Source organism: Electrophorus electricus, chromosome 24 (genome assembly GCF_041902795.1).
Source record: "Electrophorus electricus isolate QZ-2024a chromosome 24, ASM4190279v1, whole genome shotgun sequence".
Taxonomy (NCBI): domain Eukaryota; kingdom Metazoa; phylum Chordata; class Actinopteri; order Gymnotiformes; family Gymnotidae; genus Electrophorus; species Electrophorus electricus.
Window position 1 is genome coordinate 6,905,378 of NC_137520.1, and position 13,815 is coordinate 6,919,192.

The window sequence follows — 13,815 nt, forward strand, 5'->3', positions numbered from 1 at the left end:
TATTCAATACCCCCTTCAGATGTAACATCTCATTTTCACATGGTAAATATGCTTGGAAAACATCGCCACATTCATATAAAAAATCTGATCATAAAGCCCACCCCCCAAAAATTAATTAAACAAATAAAAATGACTAAAATTAAGCTTGTGGAAATTTGCTAACCCTGAAATGCCTTTAAATTATTTGATTTATTGGAGAACAGGCCACACGCAGAGACAAACAAGCAAAGGCAATCTCTCATAAATGATATTTGTGAACTTAACTGCGGCATTCAATATGAATTAAAGGCTAGTACCATTTCATTCTGAAACAAGTGAAATGGGTTATGTTGTTGTGCATGAATACTGTAATAGTATATAAATCTAATTTTAATGTTTGTTATTACATAAGACTTACCTTTTCATATCTGGTTGCTTTATGCGAATAACCATTCAATTAGTTTGTTTTGTTACTGCTGTTGTTGTTGTTGTTCACACCTAGATACACAGGACCAAAATATACACCAATTAGCCATTGCTATCACTTTCGTAATAAATGATGTAGGTCCCCCTCGTGCCGACACATGCACATATAACAATATCTATATATAGATACAAATATCTCCACATACATACACACATACTTCATCATCATCTCACCCCTCTAGGTCCTTAGCAAAGGCAACCTTTAATAACACCGCGAACGTGTGGAAACAAAACAGCTTTTCTTGATGTTTTAAGCTGGATGCAAGCTTTCCCTGCAGAACTGCTGAAAGCATCAGACTCCGCCTTCGCAGGCTTCCCTTCTGCCGGTGGTGCTTCCTGGTGCCATCTCTTCCTCAGGAACGTGACACACACCCACTCGTCCACATGATGTAAAAGAAAGCGTGATTCATCAGACCAGGACGCCCTCTTCCATTGCTCTATGGTTCAGTTCTCATGCTCACATGCCTGTTGTAGAAGCTTTAGGCAGTGTACAGGGATGGGGTGGGTGGGGCAGTGATGGGGTGGGTGGGGCAGTGATGGGGCAGTGGTGAGGCAGTGATGGGGTGGGTGGGGCAGTGATGGGGCAGTGGTGAGGCAGTGATGGGGTGGGTGGGGCAGTGATGGGGCAGTGGTGAGGCAGTGATGGGGTGGGTGGGGCAGTGATGGGGCAGTGCTGAGGCAGTGATGGGGTGGGTGGGGCAGTGATGGGGCAGTGGTGAGGCAGTGATGGGGTGGGTGGGGCAGTGATGGGGCAGTGGTGAGGCAGTGATGGGGTGGGTGGGGCAGTGAAGGGGCAGTGATGAGGCAGGTGGGGCAGTGATGGGGCATATGAATGCACATGAGGAACTGAAGAAGTTCAAAGTGGTGACTGTCACATAAAACCTAATGGATGGGAAGATGGAAATGAAGGAACAGAACATAGGATCATAGAGAGCTTCAGGTCCTCCAGCAGGTCCAAACATTGCAGTATACAAGAAACTGGAAAGATAACTGGAAAAATAACACTGACAACCATTCTGGAAACTGGAAAGAAAACTGGAAAAATAACACTGACTACCATTCTGGAAACTGGAAAAATAACTGGAAAAATAACTTCCCACTATGAAACTGCGTCACTACTTTAAGTGTCCTTTAGCAAGTGTTTGACATTGCATTCTGTTTTACTGGACATCATTCTGTAGAGTTATACTTATGATCAATCTCTTTGGTAGTATGTTGTATATTTCAAAAATGATAATACGTGTATTTCATCGGTATCATACCAATCACTATATTCTGCCAAAGCTGTTGCAAGATCTGAAAACTTGCCAGTCACATAGCTTTTTCCCCTAAAGAAAAACTACAAACCATAAATCTGTTGCAAAGCTGTTTTAAGAAACCTTAGTTGTTGTATTTGGTTCCCGATTCTTGCTAGTGTCTTCTAAACTTGTCCCCATCCTCCTCCTTCAGTCCAGCATGCTTCATGGAAAGCTTTCTCCAAAGCACTTCCCACCGGACTGTGTTGCATCGGAGGGTGACAAGCTGGTGTTGCAAAAAAGCACTAGAAAAGAAACTTTGACTTGACCACATGATACTTGTTCTCAGAGCAATTATTGCAGTGACAGCTATCAGGATGTAAAGGCACTTTAGCCAAATTATTCTTAAAAAAAATCGGTACGATAGTTTTAATTCTACATGAAAGCCTTCATGAAAGAATATCCATGACTACCTATTTTTCCCTCTTTATGAGAACTGCTATTTAAATTGTCTTGGTTTTATGCAAAGATGGCTCAGAGTCTCTCTCTCCCTCTCTCTCTATCTGTGTGTGTGTGTGTGTGTGTGTGTGTGTGTGTGTGTGTGTGTGTGTGTGTGTGTGTGTGTGTGTGTGTGTAAATGGACTATTAACTACAGGTCAACGAAGGCAACTCTGGTAGTATCATGTACTGTATTTGCAGCCAAGCCAGGAAGATGTTACAGAATTTAGACAGACAAGTATCCAAGGATTTCACAGTCCTTATAAAAGCCTTACATTGTATGAATAATCATAACTTATAATGCATTATTAACCTTAGTTAAACTCTCTGAACCTGATCAACTATATTACTCAATAAAATGTTGCACTGTACTGTGAGAAATAGCTTGACATGCTACTCTCCTCAGTAAGCGCCTCTCCCTAAGGAGTGGTTTCCTTCCCTCTCCTCATGCGTGAACTTTTGTATAATAACTGGTAACTTACAATGTACCAGATTATTCATTCTTTAATCCCTGCGTTCCCTCTAAACTATTTTTATTAAATTAGTTTGACTCGATATCGCACACACTTAGGGAGACGAACACCATGAACTGATCCCTGAGTGAGAGAGATGGAGTGTTACAGTGACTAAGTTTAGAACGTTCCACTGTGGCTTCGTCTAAAAGGAGAGTTTTGTGGCTGACTGTGATGCAGAGTTTCCACTCAGGACCTCCCTCCTCCTCAGACTGGGCAGCTTGAAAGAGCTCATTCAAAAGAAAAGACAACTGTTCTGAAGGCAGACAGACTGAAGGGAGGAGTGTGAACCAAAGATTGACAAATAATGAATCTTTTGAGTGTATTTACTGAACTGGATTGGTTTCCTGTACTGCATCTAAAGGAGTTTTAACAAAAAACAGTGACTGACACTTGACTTCTTTTGTCTGCATCACTTTCATTTAGTTGACGCTTTTATCCAAAGCAACTTACAATTATGACTGAGTACAACTTGAGCAATTGAGGGTTAAGGGTCTTGCTCAGGGGTCCAACAGTGGCAAATTGGCAGCAACCTTCCGATTACAAGTCAAGTACCTTAACCACTGAGCTACCACTAAGTTTACACGATGTGTCTTATCTTCATACCAGACATATACATAATGTACAAAATAGACAAACGGTAGTTTAGAAAAACTGATAAACATCTTAATATCCTAATATGAGTTTGGTTCTATTTCAGCATAATGTGTGAATATTTGATCATGTACACTACATGTTGCACAATCCCTGAATTTACATTTCACATCACTAGCATAAATCCAGCCTGGGAACATTTCTTGCAAGAGAGACTTTCTATTTATTTATTTATTTAATGTCGTAAAATGAAACTTAAGGCAAACTCATGGGAAACTCATGACAAACTAACTAAATACTATAAACCTTGTCAGATATAGAACACAAAACCTATTTGCTTATAAAATCAAACAAAACGGCATCATAAGAATATGTAGACATTACTCAGACTATGAATTATGTGAAACTGGAGAGCTCGCAATTTCAGTCCTTTGAAGACAAAGTCACTGATGCCTTTCTTATCTCAAACAAGGAATCTGAATATTAGACTTGCAGATGTTACAGGTCTAGTGCCTTGTAATTGCTTCCAAGGTGCACAAAACACGTAACAACCCTCCAGGCCCTGGTATGAGTTTCAGTTTCAGGTTGCTCAATGAACCTTTGTCCAACCTATATTGATCATGTTCTCAGACCCCTGGTTATGCAGATCCAGTACCCCCCCCAACCCCCCCCCCCCCCCGCCCACACACACACACACACACACACACACACACACCAGGGAGGTTTGGGAGTTACGTTAATCCCTTTGATCTACACACCTTGCAAGGTATTTAAGACAATATGCTGAGTATGACTCTGTATAAATAAGAGCCTCCTATACAATCAGTTTCTGAGGATGGTACTTTGCTGTACTGATTGTGTGCGGGATTGCAAAGATGTTCACCACCAGGAATGAAAGAATAAAAGAAGGATAGATAATATCCTGAACAGTGACTGGACAGCAGCACAATAAGTTAAGAGTTATGAAGTTCTGCTACGACAGTAAAAAACAAACAAACTGTTCACTGCTACCTAAATGGTCCACAGCCCTAAATCCAAGAAAAACATGCAGCAAAATACAACCTTTTTCCATGTAGGACCATCATGTCCTTCAAAGCAAGGGAATATATCATCAAGGAGGTCATGACTTGTACATCACCCCATGTGATCTGTTTGCTCTACTGCAATCACGTGGACTTTAGTGTATTGGACTGCAGGCGTTAATGTGGACAGTGTAGATCTTAGGTGAATGAACTTTCGTCGAAACTATCATACCGGCTCTGCAGCCCAAAAGACTGCTGGCGACTCCCGTTATCCTCCAATCTGTGGATTCTGCTGCAAATTCTTTTGTAATCGAAGCATGCTAACACCTGGTTGTTCTTATCTCCTGGGTGGGAGTCGCTAGTGACATCCAGTTGTGGTGCATTCTTAAGCTCCTGCCTCCTGGTGTTACTTAACACAGTAGGATGGACATATTCTGCCTTGTTGTACTCCATATTTGTGCAGAGGGCTTTTGACTGGGTGGGTATCATCAGCCCCATCTTTAGATTATGACTTTTTTAAAAATTATTATCTTTTATGATTAGTCCTATGTTACATTTATTTACATTTACATTTATGGTTAGTCCTATGTTCCATTTGTTCCATTTCATTCTGTAAATGTGTTATTTAAAATATCATTTGTATGTGTAACTATTTATCTTATGTTGTGCTAATAAACCCTTAGTTACCTTGAACCCACATAAAGCTCAGCTTTTTAGACAGCATTACATCATGTAAAGGCCTAATCACTAAGTTATGATTATTTAGTTATGATGACGTTTAGATTTCAGGACAAAATGTGCTCAAACTTCACCTTTATCTGGTAATTGATTTGGTAACGTTCCCACCATATGTGACTTCATCACACGCACACTTTGTCCACTCCAAAACATCGATGAATTCCGGTAAGTTTGGGCAGGTCACTAAACTAAGCTGGGCTCCAGTTCACCAGAGTCCTAAACTACAGCCTCAAAAATCTCTACGCTAAATTAACTCTCTCTATATATACTCTTTATAACTCTTTATAAAGCCACTAAGAAAGACTCCTGCTCAGATTATGTACCACTACTGACTAATTTCAAACACCTAAAAGAAACTGTCAAATAAACAAGGCCGTATTGACAGCTTTTCTTTCCATATTTAGTCTCATTTTTGTTGTCCAGCTTCGCGCCAGACCACTCGTCTTGCTGCTCTCGGCTCTGTCTGCACCTGAGCCAGCGTTAGCATCCCTGACAGGATGAGTGGACTTCAAAGGGAACGTTTACAATGCAGCTGCTATAAGAGAAATATCTTGGCCCTTTGAACATCGCATAGCTGCCATTCTGAGTACCCAGTTTGCCCTGAGCTAGAGATCATGCCATAAATCCCCCCACAGCTGTTTTGCTCCTGCACGTTCCGCAGCTTCGGCTGAGAACATGTGAGTTGTGTGGACCTTTACTTTCAATTCAGACTGGAGGACAAACTCATTATGCTCTCACCTCTGTTCAAATTTAAGGTGAAATTACTGGGCCGGTTTTTTGGACACACGTTAAGCTTGGTCTTAAAATAAACTGAGCTATCAAGTGCTGCTATCATGGAAACCCCTTGTTTAAACTATAAGTAAAAAATCTATTATAGTGAAATAGCGGCCTAGGCGAAGATTTCATTAACAAAAACATATTACGGTGGTTTTTGTTCGTCATCAAAGAGGGGAAGGATTTGTCAGGAGGGAAAGCAAAGGGAAACAGGTGGGAAATAAATTAAGTCAAAAGAAGTAGCATTTAAGAAAACCACAGGTAGACCGTTATATTCTCCCTCCGCATATGTTAGTCATCACCGCGTGGTGAGTGGCACTTAGACCCAGTGCTCTGGCAGCTTCCATTTTAATTTAGGGAAAACCCAATGGAATGTTAACCATAGTTACCATGGTAGCGCGTAATAAAAACTCCTACCTACTCCTGTGGGTGGCTCCATGAAAACCAAACTTTAGGCTGAACTGGGAGAATAAGTGACACCATATGAAGCAGCATGCTCTTTCCTTATAGATAGAGAATTCTTCTGCTTTCATGGGTTACTACTTATTATACATTATGGCAATTACTTCAAAATACAACAAAAACAAAAGAATTCAAATTCTATTATTAAAGTGATTTTGAATTCAAAATATACGGTCAAAAAAAAACCAAAACAGAATAAGACTGTAAAATAACAAATATGTTAATAATGTGCCAAAGCCACAGTTTATTGTTGATGGACTGCTTTCAATATGTTATTGTTATTAGCAAAGAAATAAAAGAGATTGTAACTAGCTGCTCATTTTTATGATAGAAAGTCCCACAGTCTTAATGGGATTTTAGGTATTTGCTCTCACAAACAGTAATTATCGTAAATATCATCCCTTATGTATAATGAAATAGTATTCCAGTAGTATATAGTATTGTGAGTAAAAGCTAAATAGTGATTTTGCTATAGAGGCAACATGGCATTCACTTTTAAACTACTGCTAAATGTCACACAAGTAGCCCCTGGTAACTAATTACCTTCTGAGTGGGTATTTCTTTAATGTAGAATCCTTGAATTTAAATAGGGAGAGGAAAAAGGACTAAAATATACGATCACCAAGAACAAGTTAATGTCAGGTAACTGCAGGCTGGTGACAAACAGTAACATTTTGTCAGTATAAAGTGCATATATTCACCTTTTAAAGAGACGTTTATTTTTTACAGAGGTTTACTTTTTTCAAGAACTTCTAAAAGTTTACTTCTTTAAAAAAAAGGTTTGCTTTAAATTTGCTTTTTAAAGATAACTACTTTTTAGAGTTTACTTTTTAAAGAGAAGTTTAGTTCTTAGAGAGAAGTTTGCTATTTAAAGAAAACTTTTTACAAAGAAGCTTACTTGTAAAAAGTTTACTTACAGAGAAGTTTAGTTTTTACAACGTAGTTAACTTTGTAAAGAAAATTTTACTTCTTAAAGAGAATTTTACTTCTTAAAAAGAAGTTTACTTTTTAGTCTTTTTAGTCTTTGCCTTCACCTTCCAACACTCACACACTCACCAAAAATCTATACAAACAACAACAACAACAAAAAAAACCTATTTTTACGCCGGTCAAAGGTCATGGGCTCATAAGTGCTAGAACCCCACAGTATTATAAAGGACACTTGTGTAATTGTAAGGCTTGAGTTAAAATCCTGTCTGGCTCATTTGGGTTCACAGTTAAAATCCCACAAAACCCAAGAAAAGATTAAGAGTTAATATTCAGACAGGCAGGCTTCCTACAAAGTAGACACAAAGCAGAAGCTCACATATATCTCGTTGTCTCAGCATTAAGGGAGCAAGAGACGGGGAGGCACCATACTTGTTATACCAGTGGAATGTGAAAACAACACAGAGCTGAGAGTGGTCAGAAGGTTATCAGTTCTGTTCATCTCCCTTAAACTTAATGGCACTGTTTATTGTCTCTCACATATATGTATCTATATTACTTAAATAAACTGACACCAAAAAATTGATGAAGATCAGTAGCACCACACTTAAATGTAAGACTAAAAAAAAAAAAAATCTTGGTGTTCTGACTTGGTGGGTTTTTTTGCTCTTGTTTTGGTTCATGTGCTGTTCTTTTTTGGTGAAATGTTCACTAGAAGAGAAACGAGGCTCAAATAAAATCTCCTGTCACGTCAAATTCTCCAGATTCTGTGGATAATTAGGTGCAATTCTGTGATAATTTGGTGTTTTTTTCCCTGTTGGTACTGCTCTGATTTAATCCACCAATTTCTTGCTTCTTGAAGGTGTTTGTTTCTTTATTAGTTACAGAAAAACACCAAAAAACAAAGGTAGCAAAAGCAGAAAAGGAAGTATTTTCTTACCAATACTGTAGACACAATGGATCAGGGTCTGGCAACAATAAAGTTAACATTGCAATAAATATCATGTCCATTAAAGTAATACTCTGTAAACAAATTAGACTAACACGCTTTGGACCCGACCTATTTTTCAGTAGGTTATGGGTGTTAGAAAAAAGTTGACATGACAAGTAATAAATTATTTTGTCCATAATAATTTCCTGTGTGTGTGTGTGTGTGTGTGTGTGTGTGTGTGTGTGTGTGTGTGCGTGCACTGACAGAAATAATCACAATCACATGGTCAATTGTACCCTGACCATAACTCATGTGTTGACTAAACCATTCATCAGCTCATTTACTACAGAATGATGAGACGCCCACAAACACACTCACATACTATTATATTTGACTCATTTGTGCATTGAGATCAAATCAAGGTCAGAAAACTGTGATAATGACTTTATAATGCTTCTGAAGTCTTCTGAGTATGAAATTATAGCAATACAGTGGTAAAGATCCTCATATAAATAACCTTGGGATTTCTAGTCCTAGGGGAAAGTGATAATATGTCTGAACTGAATGGGTTTAACGAAGGTTTAACAAAAGGTTTCTATGTGATGATGTGAGATTAAGAAAGATTTCTGTGTGACTCCCTTACAAGGAAGCATTGGTACCTTTTTTAATGAATGAGTGTTCAGTATGAGGCAGCCTTGCACCCCTGGAAAGTAAATAACACGTCCTGATATATCTTCTCTGGTCCAAACCCATCAACAGTGATACCTTCTATGGGCTTTAACAGCTTTTCGCATAATCGTCTCTTAAAATCCTCTACGTGAGAGTTCAGGATGTATTGTGCTTAGGAGAACTCCAGGAAATTATTGATCTTCAAAAGAATGATGAACAACCTCCTTCTTACTTCATAGGGAAGAAATGTGATGCTAACATGGCCTTTCCTCAGCATTCTACAAGACAGTTTGACCTAAGGAGCATTATTATTACCCAGTTAGCAATGGTGCTTGTTTGACATCTCCAAGAAGACATCACTAAAGAGTAACCAAATGTGGTACAAATGAATGCTGTGTGCTACAGGCAGCCTGGTGAAACACTATTTTAGTCCAGATGCTCACATTACTGGAAATCAGCCCCTGGAGAAGGTTTGTGCGACTTCACAGGGCAGGAACTCAAACCAGGGGAGAAACAGCAGGAAAGCAGAAGCTCTCTCTCATAAGTAAACAGCCCAGTTATTGTCTTTTTCCTGACATGCCTAAAATGAAAAGAGCATTGCAAGCCAAGTCACACAGCAGAAGGGCAAGGGGTCAAATCGCAATACTGGTCGTGTATGACCGAGATCGTGTCCTTCTCATTGGCCGGGCTGATAGGAGGTCCAGTTAGCTCAGATATGACCAAAAAAGGGATTTTTTTTTCTTCCTCAGAGCTACTGAGAATCCCTCTCAGCAGAGGGAGGCAGGGGGAAATGAAGAACTTTGTCAAGTGAAGAATGCTGCAAACATTACATGGCATTAACACAAATCTCATAATGACTGAATCTCAGGTCTCAGGGATAGAAGGATAGAAAGAAAATCCAGTAGAAAAGGAGAGTACAAAGAGATAGGCTCATGAAGGCTGGCTGGGCGGTCCCTGGTTATGAAGGTAGACAATGCTACCAACTTACAAGCTGGATCTAGTCCCAATGGTCTCAAATTGCAGACAGTAAACGTTGTATTAGGCATGGGTGTGCCAACAGACCTCAGTGTAAGCAGGTACCATGCTATGCCCCACCTCCTATAGGTAAATCATCCAGACTGGGCTTAAACCAGTGTTTATAGTCTTATTTTATCTTATTCTCTTCTTTGGTGCTTTTATTAGTATTGTTTAAATATGTAACTTGAAATGTGAGGTGAAATCCTTACTGTGCTGGTTTGCAGCAGACATCATGCTGTGTCTCTTTGGCCTGCATGCTGTTATAGTAGTCTTGTCTAAATATGTGAGAATCGTCAAGGTATGTTGGTGTGTAGTACGCTAAGTAAAGAATCATTATTTGAATTCGACTTGTCACTATCAGTTGCCGGGTGTCCTATCAGTATTTCCATAATCCTAACTGAGCCTTTCGATTTACACAAAACATGTCCATTTACCTTGAAATCTAAACCAGACACTGAAAGAGCCTCAGTGAGTGTCTGGGTCTGTGTCTGCCAAGTATGTGTGTGCTCCCCGTACAGGTTTCCATAAGTCTACTTTCTTATAGGATTCTCGGTTGCACGATATTGCATCTTGGCAGAATCAACGTTTCTTATCTACAGTTCATAATTGCCCATTAGTGGTATCTGTTTAATATCTCAAGAGTGTGCATGTGGGTGTGGGTGTAAAAGTAGCATGACTCTCTACTGACTGACATTCTGTCATGGTAGACTGAGCATTCCAGATCCTACCTGTTCACCTGGTTGATTAGCAGAAGAAACAGAAATTCCTCTTATTATGGTCTTGTACAACAGGATATCCATAAGGGACTATTCTCCTGTGTCTTTTCTCAGCCAGTCGTGAGGGAATGCTTTATGGAACAGTAATATTTTTAACTGTAACTGTAAATCAAAGTAAAACTTTTCCCCGATTGCAATGCATGATTGCAAAAGGTGGGAAATAAATGTGTTTGGCTGGTTCTGTGTAAGGACACAGAACACAGGATTACACAAATGAAGCTCACCGTGGGCCCCTGGACTTTATCTCGTATCTAATGACATAAAACACTCTTCCAAAGAGCAGCGTCCGGGTTCCTGTTTCTTTAAGATGACATTATCCATGCTATGCACTTAAAGGCAAAGGTACGAGAAAGGTTGGATCGTGTCTAACTTGCATAGTGAGGGTATAGCTGTAACTCTGGATTGGCTAGTGGTCACTGAGAGTCTGCTAATTAAATGGGAAGGTTGCATTTATATTTACTCCGTTTTCTTATTTTACCTTCAGTTGGGTTAGGATTGTTATCCTTTTAAAGGTTTGGATTAGCAGTGATGTAGTCATTTGCTATTGCCCATTTTTCTTAATAGTTACCATAAATGTCCAAATGTATTTATTTTATGTAGTTATAAAGAACACTATGCCAGTGCACATAGAGATTATGGTTACTGTCATAAGAAAAGAAAAGATCTATAAACAAGATCTTTCTCTTCCCTCCCCTCCGTACTAACAGTAGCAACTGGGACATGAGGAGTCTGAGTATAGTCTGTATGACTGGATGACAATATATAATACAGTGTCTGGATCTCTGGAATGTTATGGCCTACAACACAGTTCATTAATGCCATATAAAGCTGTCACACCACTTTGCGCTCAATCTTTGCGTAATTAAAGGAAGGTATGAGATTTTCATGACATCACTAACATCATTACATTAATGAAATTTGAAAAAACTAAGTGATTGGAATGGTTGAATAAATTAATGTTTGGTTGAATAAATGGGTCACAAAATTGTCATGTTTAAAGTGATAGATCAGCAGACACAGTGAACCCATTCACTGTGGAGTAGATCTCACCTGGGCTATGTTGCAGGTCAGAACTGAAATGTTTACGTCATGCACCAAATTACATTAAAAGACGCTAGCTCTAGTTAGCTTGTTCAGTTTTCACTGAGATGGGTCCACAGGCCTTTTTCAGCTTTTTTTCAAGGTGTTTTGTCTGAAAAAAGAGAACCACTTCTAACTCAGTAAAAATGTTTAATATCCATTTAATCTAATCAAAAGACATGAAGGCCAGACTCAGCCTGTTCTCATGGCAGTGTTTACTTCTTGTTTGCAAACCGTGGTGCGATAAACCCGATGATATCAACTTCCAGGAATTCTGGGACAGTGAAAGGAGGAGATTCCCCCCAGATTGGTTTGCGATGGCTCGCCATTTGCCGGAATGCTCAGCACTGTCTGCCAACTTAGCCGCAGGGGCGTAAACCGAGCGTCTGATAAGCACCTGTCTGTCCTGGAACATGGCATGCCACCACTGTAACACAGGGTCACTCCTTCCCACTCACCGGAGCGCCCGAGGACCGCCTCAAAAAGAATGGCAAACGTTTCACTTTTCGCACTTTATTTACTGCAGTCATTTACCGCCCATTTACTTAACCTCCTCGTGTTTGCAGAGTTATGAGGACTCAGTGGGTTTGTTTGAGGGGAGGTGAAAGGGAAGAGAGAGAGAGATATATGCACATCCCCAGGTTGACTCAGGTGACTTTTATAACACTGACACACTTTCATAAGAGTGTGTTTCATAGCACTGTTTGTAGGTTCTGCATATGGCTTAAGTGTAAGTGTGAAATGTGTTTAACAGCCTAGTCAGTACTGAAGCCTGCTATAAAGACACACTTTGTGCAGATCGGTTTGGATCTACTTTAACAGTAAACACTGTAGAGGGAAGTCAGTAATGAGGGTATAACCTGGCACAGACTCACAGCTACTAAAACAGGTCTCTTTTGTAACTGTCAGAACGGTCTAAACAAATTGTTCTGCCAAACAAACCATTAAATGTACTTGACACAGTCTTTATATGAATACCATAAAGTGCTCCAATATCTGACATTAGAATGCCAAATACCACGAACCTGTTAAAACTACAAGGAACTAACATACTGTTTTGAAAAATGGCTTGTGTATGTGCGATGTGTGCTTGTTAATGCAAATAAATATGGGCTTGTGTGTGTGTAGCCTGAACAAACCAAAGAAGGTTCGGGTACTGTAGCTACATTCTTCTCACTTCACTGGCCCATATAATGATCACGCCAAACTAAACACGCACACACGCGCACACACACAAACACACTCTGCTAACTTGGTTTCAGCATTAAGCAATAAGAAAAAGGCCATCTGTAAAATGCGTAGAAAGATGTGATTAACTGTATTTTATTCAGGCTTCCCAGGCTATATGATTAATGAACAGCTGTTGATCCAACAGGAGTAAACAGAGGACTGAGAAAGCTGGTGAGTTGCATGTCAATATAACACACACACACACACACACACACACACACACACACAGAGTCAGCTTTAAACCATCTTTGTCTATTCTTTTACAGTGATGAATAACTGCGTGCCGCATCACCTATAGATAGCAGGGCCGCTGCGTGCGATTTAGATAACCTCTGTCATTGCCCAAATCTCTCCCACAGGACCCGGCTCTCTGATCCCATGATCAGCACTATGAAAGCCCTCAGGTGGGCAATCATCTGCCAACCCCACCTGCAGAAAACAAACAACCTGCTGACTCAGCTGCCTGCAGCCTGGCAACCGCGGGACAGGACCATGGCCAAATGGCCCTGTGTGTTGGAGTCTGTCCCCAGAGGCAGAGCTGCAAGAGCTGGATCATTGTCCAGGTTTTCTATGGTCCAGCAGCTACTGGCTCAGCCTTGGAAGAGACTTGTTTATGAGAAACAGACTTGGGGGGTGGGGAGTGGTGGTGTATAACCAGAAGTTGCCAAACCTGCATGAAAGGTTTCACCCATATCCGATCACTATTCGTATAACAACAGTTCTTTTGGTTCACCACTCTTGGAGTGTTACTGTGATAGACCAGCTCACTGATTCGCTGAGTACATTGTGGTGCCTGAGAAAGAGAGCAGATCTACATCAGATCCGCTTGTGATGTGAATCACAAATGAAAGCAAAAACAGGCACTCTGTGTGTGCGCTATTAAGG